Consider the following 16,577-nt stretch of genomic DNA (forward strand, 5'->3'; position numbering starts at 1 on the left):
CACTGAAAAGTACTGTTTGTAATATAATAATATATTTCGACTCCTGATAATGATAGAACGTAAGTAATTTAAGTACGAAAATGCGCAAAAAATCTCGAAACTCCTGTACAACCCGCCACACAGTGTCAACAAAGGACAATACGAAACCAAACTAACAGCCTTAGCATAGAGTCGCTTTTCAAAGAGTAACTCTCAAACGAATGTTGCAAATTGTACACACATGTAGTATTGTCTAACAGGGTGCGTCATGAATACAGAAGTGGAAGTATTTACATTTAATTAGTCAAGCCGTTGAATATCACAGGATTAGAACGTACTACGATTAATTACGACTGCTTTGTCACCCGCGAAATTATGTGAACAACTTATGTATACAGGTGGGATATATAGTAGGCAATTGTATATAGGTGTTATATATTTAAAATATTTTTTTGATTTTTGATGGTACCTACCTAAAAGTTGTGATCTTGGATAGTACCTTAATGTGTAGGGTTTCGTAAACCAGGAAATCGCACCGGTCGCGATATCGTGATAGCTAGACAGCGACAGAGACATTGAAATTTTAGCAAATGGTATATTTCTGTTGCCGCTATAACAAAATGGAATAGCAACAAAACGAGCTAAAGCCATGGTTGTTACGGTCATAAATTTGTTTGATGGCAAATGAATTTGTGGGTCTCTCTCAAATTTATTTAGCACCCTTTCTTTAGCCTATTTGCACGCAACCCTCGGTGTAAGGAATCACACCTACACTTGACCGAGTATATTCTTATTTGTAAAGGTTGATATAGTGATTTAAAAAAATACAAATAGAAAAGTTCTGACTTCAAAAAAACCCTTCCGCTAGAATATAATAATAACATCATTCAAAAATCATGATTTATTATCCGGTTTGTTCCATCTCAAATCGAGAGATTTGCGTTTTTAAATAACCATAATATTCTCATGATTCATAAATTCATAAAAAGCACAACCCCCAAAATGTATAACAAGTTAAACGAAAATTCACCTAAATATTTGTAAGCCAAGATTTCCTAAGGCTTAAGAATTTGCTGCATCTGTGAAGCCGTTTGTCTGAAATACATAGGTCAGACGCGACTGTTGCCAGATCTGATGTGACTGCAAAGCAAGATTGTTATCAGGTGCGGGCGACACTCCAGACTAAATGTTACAAGCTGGTTTATATTAGCTAGGACTAAACATTTACTTCTGAATTACTATTTTTTAAACGAAATAGTTCTGTTTTAGAATATATTATGGTTACGTGTACCATTGAGATTTAGTATGAAAATTAGGATGGATTGAATGGTAGTGATGGATACTTAAGTGATACAGATTTAATGATAATGAACCGAATTTTATGTTCTTGTAGTTCATTTAAAAAATGCAATATCTGTTTCTTCATTTCGATTTTCCACATTCATAAATTCTATTAGATTACGCAAGCGGCCTTTAGTCTGCTTCATAATAAAAACTGGTTAAGCGAGAGCCGTACTTTCGAAACTGGGGTTCGCGGGAAAAGAAAAAAGATAAGGATATTTTGGTTGTATATCGAAATTTAAAAATGGACTTTTTAGGCAAATTTTATTTATATGTGCTATAAGACTTTTCTTCATGACAAATGTCAAAATTCTTTCACAGAAGTATCGTGTGGAAAAAGGAGTCAAAAAATTGCTGGAATTTCCGGAATAAACGGCTGTATCTTTTGATTTTGCTGACTTGGAAGTTTAATTGAGACAGTAGGCCAAACTAATTAAATACATATTTTAGTGTGATACTTTCACTTGTTCCTAGAAAAATAGTCTTGACAGACTACTACACTATAAGGGTTCCATTTTTGTCCTTTCAAGGTCAAAAATCTAAAAAAAAGAGAAAAGTTTCTTCACAAGCAGAAACTATTTAAACCAAACCAATTTCTTAAGTTATATAAGTATCTTATATAATGACAGCTAGACGTCTCAGCGGTAATCCTGAATGTATTACATCAATTTCGTTGCCCGACAAGATTAATTTTCGCAAGGTTGTTTCTAAGGTATAATAAATTAACTTTCTGATGTCTTTACTCTCCAATAGATATCATCAAACAATGATAGCTATGTCATTTTTATGTTGATTGGAATTGATACGCGATTAAACATATTTTCGTATAAGCCAAAGAAAAGCCAAAAAAGCACCCAGCAAATATATGATCGTATCAATCGTTGCTTAACCTGTTTTTGTTTTTAGCGGCATACATCATCTATAGAAATTTTAATTTCAACTTTTCCCTGTTTTTAATATTTACAACACACATCTTAACGTATTAAACAACATAAAGTATAACGAAATATTATTTGCAAACACTAACATAGAAATACAAATAATTGCATTTTATCTCCAAAAAACAGTGAACATTAAGGGGCATGTAAATTGGCTGTAGGTTCACGTCAACAGGGTATCACTGTCATTAACTCCCAGCCTCATTATGAGCAGGATAAAGCTAAGCGTTGTACATTAAAACAACCCTAACCCCTGCACATGCAAATTGTTAAACAAAGTAAGCAAAAATCTCGTTTTGATGTACAGAAAGCTGCAGCGCTAGGGTGTAAAGTGAAAATGTTTCATTTATGTTCTTTGTAATTCTGGCTTATTCAAGGTATCGCGGTATTGTAAACTGTGGAATAATTTGGGATAAGGAATTGCCTAGCTGTTCGAAAATCCTAATGGTCCTTATCATCTAAGCCCTTATTATTGATTGCCTATCAATAGAACCCTTAAATTCATACTTCATCATTTTACTAAAACCATTATTTCAAGCTAACTCATAAATTGTTCAACAACACATGATGTCCAAAATTACTAGACTTACAATTCTCCAAATTTTCCAGCGCATTAGAAAAAGAGGTGTGACAAAATAATTAAGTTGGGATACCCAGATAAATACGAGGGAGTAAACCGTTACATCATTTAATAATGAATCATTCTCACGACAGTAACAATCAAAATAATTAAATTTAAAAAACATTTTTATACACATTTCACGCTGCCAAATGTACTCAAAGAAAGCACGTATGTTTTATGGTATATCTTATCTGTTCCAGCCTAAACTTTGTCGGTCATACGGGATGGGTCCCTATCTGAGTATCAGCAGTTGTTTATCCGTAAGTCCTTTGCATTCCACAAGCGTAGTCCATATCTCAAAAGCGTCCGGTTTTTCCGTTTATATTGCTCATGCATACGAAATGCTTTGAATTACTATTTTGTTTTGTTTATTACAGGTACGTTCGAATTGTTATCTAAGAACGAATCGACGACCATTTCTTGCTTCCGAAAAATATTATTTTAGGCAACTACGAGTGCGAGTAGCTATATGAAACAAACGAATAATAGACTAACTACGCTTTCTATTGTGAGGTTATGTTACTAGCAAAACATTCGGAGTTTTTTTTCTGTAACATACCACTGTGATGAAAAAAAGCTAGCCAAAAAATAAAACAGGAATCGGATTTTTTATTTGAGACAGGTTGGCCTTTTGTTTGGGATTGAAATCCTTTTTACCATTGTATTCGGGCCATATTTTTTACATAGAAGTTTTACTCAGGCATCGTATTTCATGAAAAGTGGATTATTCAGACAAGAAACAAATTAGGTGCTTCCCCAACATGACACTGCACAGACCAATAAAAATAGCGGTTGAAAACCAATATGATTGAGATTGTTTTGAGGTTTCGTTAAATCAAGGTAAATACGGATATAATTTCATGATTTACTGAACATTCCGATCGTACTTTCATCAACCATTAGTAACAAATCACTCTCTGAGGTATGCAGTATCAGTGTCAGTCTGTAATGACGAAACCAACCAACCAGCATTAGTGCCTCATAATTTCACATTACGTTATCATTACCAGATACGTTGATACCGATAGTTTGCGTTTCGAACGAATTTCATCGGGTTGCGTGGGCGTGGGCTTGTAACGGATGCAATGCAAATGGAGTATCCGTGTATTTGGCGATTAGATGCGCCCCAGATCTGACCGGATCTTGTAACCCGGATAAGCTGAGCCGTGCTTCACTCGCTCGATGCTCGCTTGATTTACTATAACGGCAAGACTGTTTTCTCCAAAAGGTATACACTGTGTAGCCAGATACAGGTCACTTAGTTTGGCTTGGTTTTATATTTAGGACGAATGTTACACACGCGACACTCTTTTGTGAGTTTTGAATGGGTATTTTATAGTTCTACGGGACTTGTAAGAGAGTTTTTGTTTTTCCCTAATCACGAATCAACGAAAAATGTACCAAGTTAAATGTTGTTTTCATTATTTCGTTTGCCAAGCGCAATCATTGCTACATAGTGCTCATTGCCAACCTAACCACGAAAGAGGTAGCATCAACATATTCTACGTGCCACCCTCATATCTAGAAACATTTACATAAGTTTATTCGTTAAAGTTATAGCGCCTTTAAATACTTTAAAGCCCTATTTATAGTTTATTATATATATTTATAGTGACAGTATTTTTCTAGAGGTAAGATTTTACAGAATATTAATTTATTAAAATAAATTGTTAATTACACAACGCAACAAACATAATACAATGTTATGGTATTTAAAACGACCACGGTTATTTAATTAAAACTATCCAAGCTCCAACTAATTGTAAAGATTTATTAATTACAAAAGTTTCAGCTGCTAAACTTTACGCCATAACTCGAGAAGGTGTTTCACCGTCGAATATTTTGTTCAAAGTCGAGAAAAAATCTAATTTAGTTTTAAGTGTTCATAAAATATTGAAGGCACGACCTTCTGAGAGCAGAGTTTCGCCTGTCTTGAGGATATTAAAAATTTCATATTCAGGTATATTTACGTGTCTAGTGCAAGTGCCGGATAAAGCGTCGCAGAATACAAGATGCAAGAATAGAAATGAAAAGGAGGATAACACTTTCCTTGCAACGTTTTAATTATGCCGAGTAAAATGGGTTTGGACTTGGTCTTACATGGTAAACAACACATGTGGTTCATTAACGGTTTTTTTGTTCGGATTTTATTTTCCGTTGCAAAAGGTTGGCGTGTTTTTGATACGCGGATGCAACGTTCAAAGGAACATCGCTGTATCCCGGGATTCAATCCGCCCGTACTTTGTGGATTTACAAAAATTGTAGCGGGTATTACGACGCGCGCTACACCTGAATGATGAAAGGGGAACATAATTTTATCGTGCGCTCTACGGCTATCGTTTACTCGTATTAACACTGGAATGCAAATATTATTGCTGGATTTTGGCTGTTAACAAGAGATTTATACGGTTTTGCTTTTAATGTTTTAACTTCACATTTAGGTTTATATCAAATCAATGCTTTGAAATTTCGATAATGACTTTTAATGTTTTTTTCTTTGACGTCAAAGTTTGGTCATGTTTTCTCTTTGAGTGTTTATACAAATCCTTATTTCCTGAAACTCACGGATGAAGTCAGTAGTATCTGCATAATTTGTAGACAGTTCTAATCAATCAGAATTGCTAATACATTTACATTTGGTTTTTATGTACCTACCTTTTGGGATTGTGACCGTTATAATCAGATAATTTATTGACGAGTTCGGAAATAGAATGAACGCCGGTAAGTCAAATAATAATATTTTAAGTGTTGTTTTGTTCGATTTAAGGCAAAATTTCTTTATCGCATTTCTTAGAAGTTTAGAAAAATGAGATTTCCCAAATTCTAGCATCTAAAAAAAGTGTCTGTGGAAAAAATGTAGTTAGTAATGTGTAATCAGTGAGTGAAAAAAAGTGTATATATCTATTTCGGAATGAAAAAAGTAACACATTCGTTTTCCATTGATTTATCAAAATCAATTCAACTTTCAAAAATAAGAAATTGATTTTTATTTTTTCAATAAAAGTAGGTAGTTACGTAACATTAATTTCCCTATCCAGATAAGTTATTCGTTCATAAACAAAGATAAGAGATTATAGGACGATATTACTAGGAAGCAGGTGTTGGTTATTATCCCTCGGTATTCCGAGTAGCCTCATTCGCTTCTAAACTCCGTCGTTTCTCGAAAAATTTCCACTAGAATTTATCTTTCCATGAATTTTTGACAAACAGTGAATTGTTCTCATTTATTCTTCAATATTGTGATCTGAAAAGAAGTGACTTTGTTTCTTTGTGTGTTTGAAACAATGTTAATCGATTGACAAAATATCATATTATGGATTATTTTTTTACTGAATAAAGGTTAACTCATGCGTATTTATCGGCATATCATATAAATATGTTGAAACTAGTCGAGCAAGCTATAAATAAGTGAATTCTATAAAAAAACCTTTCGTAAGATTTTAATGTCGTTTTTAGTAGTTACGATTAACAAGGATTCGAATAGGTTTCAAAATATATTATTTTATCATAGATGATGACGTTTTCCATGACTATTGGAAATCAATCATCGTTGTTATTTTTCGTTAATTTCGTTGCATTACTTATAAAAAAGGTTTATAACAGGTCGCTATAAATAATTTGAGATTACTCATTCGACATTACCAAACAATTTCCACAGTCATCCCACTAGCATCTTCGAGCAGCACACATAAACACGAACTAACGAAATTAACAAGGAAACGCGAACCACTCAATACAAATTGTTATCCTTAAATTGTACCAACAAGTAGTACATATTGCTCGGCCGCGTAATTCCATTAATGTCGAGAATACATCACTGGAGGCACTTCTCTTCTCTGGATTTACGGCCAGAGCCAGATGAAAGGGCTAGGTCGTCCTCCAACCTCGTTTATTAGAACTGTTATATATGTACAGGGATTTGTTTGTCTACTGTTGTTCCGTTAAGACGCCGTTTCTTTTTTTAATTGTAAGTAATAAAAGTGTTTTGGATTTGATTTCATATGACCCGTATAATAGCTCAGTTATTGATGAAGGCTATAGGATTTTTACCATCACGCTTTGGTTAATAAAAGCAGAAGAGAAATGAAATTTGCTACAAAAACGGGAAAAAGTTGCGGCACTCTTTAAGTTGTTTTTTATTCCACTATTCTAATTTAAAATTAGAATGTCCTGTGTTAAAATATTTGGTAATTTTTACATTGACTGTAGGAGTAGTGTGAATGAGTAAAAATATATATTGAACGTTTGACACAACAGTGCCCGCATAGCTACTCCCTTCATTGTAGCGTTAAACGTTTAACGCAACCTGGTCTAAAGTCACATAAGAAGATTTGCTTAAAAAAAATGTTGACAAACATATACGTACTTACGACCGAATACACGTTTGTTATTAAAATTTATTTTGTGAAAAGTTTAGCGCCTATTCGTAATGTCAGTCCAAGGATTATAGCCGTTATCTACGACTACACTCAAAACGGGTCTAGTGTACGTTAAAATAAAGTATTCAGCATTAGAGCTAACGTCGTGCATTTGAAATTTACGAACTTAAAATAAAATAGTTTTTAATGCCACATAATTCACCTACACGGTGCTTGCAAACAGTGCGTTAAACTCTATTAGATTTTTGAATAACAAATTCAATATTGTCTTTCTCGTTTTCGCTTGAATAAATACTTACTTTCTTCCATTGTTTACCCTTGCATAACTAAATGTTATTATTCACGTCAAATAAAGATTTCAAATGCATTACAAACACTAAACATCTTTAATACAGAATTTTCGAATTTATTTGTCAAACAAACGATGTTCGTTTATTTTCTATCTCGAGGAATAATTTGCTCACTTTTATATTTCGCTGAAGCAAGAATATGTTATTGTCGTAATCATCGAACGCAAATGGCAATTTAAAACATATTTAGCTCGAAAATAGATGCTACAGAGCGAACGTAGACGGAATAACGAGAAGGGACCCTCACCCCATTCTTTTCAGCCCCTCACATAAAAATGGAATTATTTTTGACAGGTCCCAACCTTATTTTCGAAACTGATGACGGCGTTTCTAAAGTCTATTCAAATTCAATAGATCATCTTCAAAAACGTAAATTCATTTACCATCCACAATATGAAGTCGTTACAACTGGCAACAAACAAAGGAATAAACGTTTATATATATTTTTCTTTTTCATATTTCAACTAAACGTCGGCACTATAATCTTCTTATCCGACCTTTTCTTTGTTTTGAAGTATTCTAGGGTTCGTGTTCGATAAAGGCTTTGTACGAATAAGGGCCAAGGGTTGATAATCTATATCAGTTTGTGTGCGGCCAAAGGGATTGTTGATGTATATCACACATTACGTAAGATACATAGGTGATGTTTGAATGTGTGTCTATTGTATGAACGGGGAATATATAGCTATCTTTGGTTTTGTATGAATTGTTTAAGAGGGTTTGGGGCTACAATTAAGAGGATTATTTACATGTTTATCAAAACTTACATGTGTATGCAGTTCAATTATCTGAATATGAATACATTTGAAATAATAATTTTGGACTTATTTGATCAATTTTTTAAATAATTAGTTATTGCTCGTGGCTTCGCCCGCCTCGATGAAAACTTTGACCTTCCTTGAGTAAGTCAGATAAGAGCCTATGTGTTAAACCAAGGCATTAGCTACTTCCATACGAAATTTCATCAATAATAGCTCACCAGTTTGGGTGTGAAGAGATAACAAACCTACTCACATACATGCAAAAGCTCATATACTTTTACGTTCATAATATCTTGTTCTTGGTTCTTACATCAAATCATCGAAAAAGCGGACATAACCATCCATAAAACAAGACAGATACACGCCCATTCCGCGGTACAGAAATAGATTTTAAAACAGATACATTTGCGTTGGCTTGTCGAATGAATCATGCTGCAATGATACCCCATCTCGTGATTTCCCACCAGAGAAGCCATCAAGTTTGAAGTAAATCTGCGATATCTCTTGTAATGTGTCCCTTGGCGTTCCAACCGAACTCACTGACCGTAAAATTGTAAAAACTACCATAAATCTTTGCCTTTTACTTTGGTTTTTTTAAGGAAAATCAAGTGGAGGTGGCCAAACAAAATAGATGTATATCGTTTGCGATCGATCCGCCCGGAGTCATGGTGACCGTTGTATAAATGGTTGGCAGTGAAATATCTGGCAGGTATTTGGTGCAGGAAAGGGAGGTTGTAGAGAACAGGGAGCCTACTACCGTCTCTTAATATTATCTGCAGCTGTGGAAAAGAGATGCAGCTATACACTATGTATGCTATCACGCTTCTATTCTTACAATAATATTACTGTAAGCGGTGATGGTAGGCGACTCAGACTGCGCCACAACCCGTATCTCTGAGTGAAATCTTTGAAGCTTTCAAAATGTTTTGAACGTTTGCCGCTACATTTGTGTTATGATTTTATTGAAAATGTAGTGGAAATATTGATTTATTTTCAAAGAATGTATTTTTCTACAATATATGTACCGGTAACACGTTTGAATTCTTATACGAATATTTTGAGGACAATGTTATTAATAGTAATAAGCTTTCGCAACAGCTGAGAGACATTTGCATCAGCTGAAATAAATAATACACTAGGATAATTAAAGGAGCTATAAAATTGAGGTTATATTTTTGTATAATTTGTTTGTTACCTCTTAACGCTTAAACGGCTACACCAATTTTAAAACAATTAAGCCTCGATGTAGCTGACATTATGGAACAACAACAGTAGTGGCACAACTTTTTTTTAAATATTTAATTGGAAATAAATAAAGTTTGGCGTTAACCGTGCAATATATCAATGACGCAGGTGCTTTGTAAAAGTCGCCATATTAAAAACGTGCGAATTTATTGACAATATAATATGACGTTCAGTTTTTGCCGGGACAAATGATCTAGTTTTAAATTAAATACGTGTAGTTTCAAAATGAAAACATGTTTGATAATAGTGTTATATTTTAGATGAAAAGTATTAGATAATGGGAATAAGCACAAAAAATCGAAGGAATTAAGTCTTTTTTATTAATTCTAATTTTCTGATCAAAATTTGTAAAAGAAGACAAACTTATATACTATATGAGATACTATTTTGAAAAGTTGTTTATTTCCATTTACAAGTTAAAGCGGAATTAATACATATTTTATTATTTATTCGTTCTGTTAAAGATAGGTGCATAGCACATTCTTATATAAAATTTGGTACAATGTTCAACAAAACAGTCTTATAGTTCAGTTTCTTTAAGTATATTAATTATTTACAAAAATTATAAGATAAAAGCAATGAGAACACGTAAATTGTAAATAAAAGCAAATTGTCATTTCGGCGCGAAACGCGGCATTTAAAGGTGTTTCATTTCCACAACTTTTGTAGCTACGGAAACAGTCTTACTCTAAGAGATAGGTAGTCTTCTAGACTTCTCCAAAACATAATTACCTATATCTTCATCATAGTAACTGGACAGCCTCCTAAATTACTTTCAGCCTTATTACCCCAAGATGACCAGAGGTCAAACGTCTATCTATCATCACTACAACTACATATAGGTTAATAAATACTTGGAATTTCAATTATCTTCCACGAGACAGTCAATAAACTGAGATTAATTTTATTTACTTGACTAGATCAGTCTGTCTTTATAAGTAGGGGTTGTTGGTTCGTTAACCTGGTACTGAAGAATGAAGTTTAAGTTTTTCTTGAAGTAAATAACGTTGGCAACGGTATGTATGTCTTGTCGATCTCATTGATCTTTGTAAGGTATATTAACTGTTTCTATCCTAATTTTATTACTTACGAATTTAACCGACTTCAAAGAATATAGTTTTCAATGTCAGACGGTATTTTTATGTATATGAACAGATTCTCCCGAGATTTGTGATCCGATTTGCTTGATTCTATTTTCATTCTGTTTTCAAATGATTTATTTCATATGTTATATATTTTTTTAGCATAATTTTTGAACTGTTTTAACATTTATGATCATTTGATCTGATATAACATAAAATATATGTAAATAGCATATTCTGTAAAACTGATGTTATTAATTTTTTATTTTATTCTCAGTGGCGTGCACTTGGAGAGGCCTATGTCCAGCAGTGGACTGCGATAGGCTGATGATGATGATGATGATGATGATGATGTTGTTATTTAAAAAAAATAAACATATCTACTTAAAAATCATCACTTAAAATATAAGACAAAGAGTACTTACTTGATATCTTTTTAATATATGGTTTCTCATTTTATTTTTAAGCTTTAATAGTTAATCAAGACGTTCGTAAAACAAAACTACTCTTATTCAAAAAATAATACGTCACAAATAAACAAAAGAGATTCGATTACATAATATTCATTATTATCTTCATAGAACTCCGTAATATATGTTCCAATGAACGTAATCGCTTTGTGTACTACTAAGTTCAAAATTTGGGACATCTGCAACCTAAGGTTGGATGTTGACTTTATTATTTGTATTAGTCTGCCACAACGCCCCTACCGAACTAACTTACTGTTAGCTGACTAGCTCTGTGACTTATCTACTTAAGAGTTAGCCAAGTCTAAATTAACTCACAGTGTAACCACAGCTTACATATAGGTAGCCGTTATGCAGTTATGTGTATTAAGATTAAGGTTATACGTAATGAGACCAAGTTCAAAATGTTTGTGACAAAAGCGACAAAATAATTCGCTGTCGAACTCTTTCTTACAAAAATATAATTAAAAGTAAGTTCGAGTCGGGCTCGCACCACTGCAGGTTCCATGCAAATAAGCTAAATAAAATAACAAATTAGTTAACAATAAGGGTAACAAATAATTTTAAATTAATTTTGTCACCTAACTATTTTTAGGCGACTTTATTTTTAGTCGTCGTTGTTAGCGGTCACAGATATATATCATCAGTAAAAATGTCGTCTACCCATCCCGGTTCTCGAGATACAGTCTTGTGTCGGAAGACAGACAGTCGGTGAAACTTCAGTTATACTGTATGAAACCCAAAAAAAGAAAGAGGTATTGTTAAATCAAATCAAAAACTTTTTTTTTTAATAGGTGTAAAGTATATGAATTAAAAATGATTCACTACTTTTAGACGAAGTAGTGTGTACTTTAGATTACCTAGTAGATGTAGCACGGGTAGGTTAGGCTCGGCTTCCTTTAGTCCTTGGCCAAATGCCAGAACTGTAAAGTTAATATTTTAGATTATTATTATAAGCTGCATCGCTTTATAACTTTGGAAATTAGAGACCGGCTGAGGAATAATATAGGTCCCGTTATTAAACTTTCGTACATTTGAGCTGTCCAATGAAACTGATTGGAGTCCCAAGTTCTGGTTTTAAGAACAAGACAGATAGTTTTTTTTAGTAACTATTGTGAGATTGCAGCTCACGCGTATTTATCGGGATTTCCCGAATAGTTTCTCACCCAACCGGAGTCGTGATAAACACGCGCGAGAAAGACGATGCTTTATTTTTAAAATAAACATTTTTCTGATAGCTCGGCTTAGTATTTCATGAATGATGCTTAATATATTTTTAGTTTAAAGTTTTTAAAAAATTTTGTCTCCCTAAATTAAATATTTATAGAATAATATAGTGTTAAAAATGCGGTAGCTTGGGAAACGCTATAATATTTCAGAAATAAGAACAAATGCCAAAAAATCCAATTAAACCTCACAAATAAACACTAACTGCTCGTATTGCAAAAGAGAATAAAAAGAAAGCTCTACAGATTTATAATCACAATTGCTACAAAGGTCTACAGTTTTACGTAGCAGTATTGAAAGTTGCTCAATCACTTTGAATATTAGTTAAGCGGGCAACTTTTTAATGAAACCAGGGCTCAACCGAAAAATACTCCAAACCTCAAACACGCAAAGCTGCAGAACTACGAGACTGGAATAATGTTTGGGACAGAAAAAGTTTACGCTTTGAACTCTACCGAGGGTAAGTGTTTTGCATTTCGACCCACGCAGCCTGCATACCAATGCGTAAAAGGATTGATGTTTGCAAAGCTACAAAAAAAATATCCAATCTTTACTCAACTAGCGGCTCTGTAACTTACTGCCTGACATGTTTGCGCAAACCCTTTACTTTTAACGTACTTTTGTTTTAGCCACTTAGTTTAATAATATTGCTTTGACGCTTGAATATGCAGCATCAGAAATAGTCGCATATTTCTATTCTAAAGACACGATAATGGGAATTGTATTGTGAAATACTTTTATTCAATAGTTTGTCTTCGATGTTGAAGCTTTCTTGCAAAGCTTTGCATTTTATATATTTAGTAAACTAGCCAAAAAACCAGTTCTAAAGGGCTATCTTTACAAGAAAAATATGTTTTTGACTTAAGTGACTAGTGAATGTCGTAACTCAGCGAATTCACGACAGCAGCCATGTCACTTACTGACTCGTAGGAGCAGTTCTTTAGATAAGTAAACCCCTATTATTACCATTAACGCTTCCACCACGCCTATAAAATCATATCACCCAGAAGATTCTTTATGGCGATACGTGAAAAAAGTAGCTAGTATTAAAGATGGAGGAAGTGAAAGTTTGGGGCAAATTTTATGGGGAGATCTGAGGCTTAAGATATCTTTGAAGAAACTTTCTCGCTACGTCCGATAAAATGTTTTGTACGCATCGTAATCCCCTAAAAATTCTGCGTGATTTGTCTCTACCGCGATAAAGAGAATGTTTCAAAGACGTTTCGGATGCACTTAAGTCGAGTCGTATGTTACAAAAGTTTAACAAAATTCCATTATTTTTATCGTATTTCTTGTTTTGTAATCTAAGTTTGGCAATGCTTACTTTTTCAAAGCGGAAAATTAGGTTCTTTTATTTCATATTCTTTTGAAACGTGTTTTAACAATAGACCTCATTTTTCACATCGAGTATCTACAGAGCACTTAAAAGCATCCTTTTTTAATTGATCTTCAAGTTCCTGGTACCTGTTCCGTACCCTTTATCTTGTACCTTTCCGGCAATTATACTCGTCCTTTAGCAAATTTTATTTTCATGCTACTAATCAGAGCTCGAGATTTCGTCAGAATGTAAAACAATGGAAGGAAATTATCTCCCGTAGAGGACGTCTTAAAACTCATTTTCAAAGACAGTCTTTTAAATTACGTCATAAAATATTAGAGGGACTTTGTGCTTGGGTAAAGCCTGCGAAATAATTAAGGAAGTGTAATAAGGCTTTTCCATTTGCATAACAAATTTCTAAAAGCTCCAAGGAAAAAAAAATATCGCTTGTAAATCCTTTGACAAATCGAGCTTTATAGAATGTTTGTTAATTGCAAATCAATGGGTATTCTTCGAACGAGTAAATACATTATTTTTAATTGCCTTTGATTGTACACAAAGATCTTATTTTACGAGTAATTTTTGTCACATTATCCTTATTAATTTAACGTGTTCCAGGAATATTCCCATTTTGGTAGTTCGTTTAACTAACGGAAATATCAGATCAAAAGACAATTTTCTGGTAAATACACCTTTATAAATATTATATTCTTTACTTGGTATGTAATGTTGGTAAACCAGAAGCGTTTATAAAAATTAAATATGAATTAACGAAATACTTTAGTTATACTGTCCTTTTTTTTCAAATGTCTCCCGCTTTCGTTTAGCTAACTGTAGTTCAGAAAAAGTTTTCTAGACTCGCACAACTCAAGTGGAAAGTTTAATCTACAAAGTGTCATATGCATGATTTGTTAGTCACGTCTATTTTGATATTATCCTCGACTATTTTTCTCGTGGAAATGCACTTTACCCATCATTATTTTAAAAGCAGTCTGAGTATGGAGGAGACGCGAGTGTTTCGGACTCCCCCTTTACACGTGTCGTCTGATTGATTCGGTGCTCGAGAACCGTCCTTTAGATACAGGATGCTCTAGTGTGACGCTTGAGTATTAATGTGACAAAGATTTGTGGTGTTGTAGTATTTGTATATTTGTATATTTTGCGTGTGTATTTGTGCCTAATGGATGAATATGTTGATTTTTGTTATTGTTGTTGTTTGAATTAGTCCATTTATTATCTATTCTAACTCAGTTCATTACGTATTCATTCTAAAAATTAAGAAAGTACTTGTATTCATAACTTAACCCAATACCACAGTCAAGTACGTTAAAATTTAATTTAAAGTCTACATGCAAATTGTATCTGAACTTAACATTATACAACTAACAAAGCTAACTTAACAACACCTCATAAACTCAAATCAAATTTTCACCAAAGCCATAAAGCACCTACTAGATTAACATAACAATTTCATAGTCCGTTAGGCGGTAAGATTGTCTCATTCATACTTAAAGGCTCTCGCTATAATGTTGCAGTGTCGTGTTGTCCGAAGAGGCTTGTGCCACGAGTGCCTTGTCCGTGAAGTTGACAAATGCCGCTGGCACGCTAGGTGTTTGCCGACGCCACTTGATATAAGGACGCGAGGCGATCTGATATTATACCCGATGCTGTTTATATTCGATCGGGATTCTGGGAAAATATAAAAAAAAATATAGTAGGAAAAAAGTTTGGATATCGCGCCGGGAGATTAAAAAACGAGTGTGCAGAAATCACTGTTAGTGAAAATTAATTTCGTTTCGGCAAGTTTCATGATATCACTGATGTGGTTAACCGAAAAACAAATGACGTAATTAATTTGAGAATGATTAAAACAAAATGTAAGGCCTGGCTATTACTTACCCATTCATTTATGAGGTATTATTCATCAGTGCTTTCTTTTGCTTTCAGTATCTTCTGGTTCTTTTCGATGAGTACCTGAAATAACGCCCTTCAAAAGCAGTCAAGAAAAATTAAAAAGTTTAGGGTGAATGTTTAGGTTAGTTATTTTATTATACTATCGTGTAATAAATTCCTAACAAAGTTTCTTCATATCTCAGTTTTATTTAAATGCGCCTTTATTTAGTCCGTACATGAGCAGCTCTCTAACTATAATTGTTTCAAAAACCTTTCGATTCACTCAAGCAATCAGTTACCTATAAACATAACTGGTATAAAACTTTACCTGTTAGATTTCATCTATTATAACATGTATTCGTCAATATATCAGGTCTCGAAGTATCCGTTCCTAGTTATATTGTACCGTGATACAATATACTCGAAATAATCCTATCTGTGTATTGTCGTGTAGAAATAGAGTTCTGTCAGAATTGTGTGCTACGAAATTCAATATGACAATTCGTATCAACGTATTCGCAATACCTCCTGTGTTTCTCGGTATTAGTTTACAGTTTTATGTTAGACTTGTTTTCTACTGCGGCATCGTCTATGAAGTTTCTTGCTGGTTCTTCTTCATAGGAATTACATTTTGGAAACGCGCAACCAGAATTATTAAAATTTACAGTTTGTAAGTGCCTGAAATTTAAAATAAAATCTTCTTGATTTTGATTAAAATGTAAATGTTGTTGTTTCTCGTAATTATTGATATTATATTATCGTAATGTATTATAACGAATCAGGTTTTAAACTACAAGTATTTGAGACATTTTTTTAATTTGTTTATTATGCCTGATTGTGTCACATTCACAGCCTGAACTCAGACAAAAGGTTAATATATTTTCCCGTAAAATAAACTGTTATTATTATAATAATATGCTCTGATATTTCATTCCTAAAAATTAAAACGTCTCACAAATTTATTAGGGGAATTAA

This window comes from Trichoplusia ni, chromosome 11, assembly GCF_003590095.1.
Source record: "Trichoplusia ni isolate ovarian cell line Hi5 chromosome 11, tn1, whole genome shotgun sequence".
In the NCBI taxonomy this organism is placed as follows: domain Eukaryota; kingdom Metazoa; phylum Arthropoda; class Insecta; order Lepidoptera; family Noctuidae; genus Trichoplusia; species Trichoplusia ni.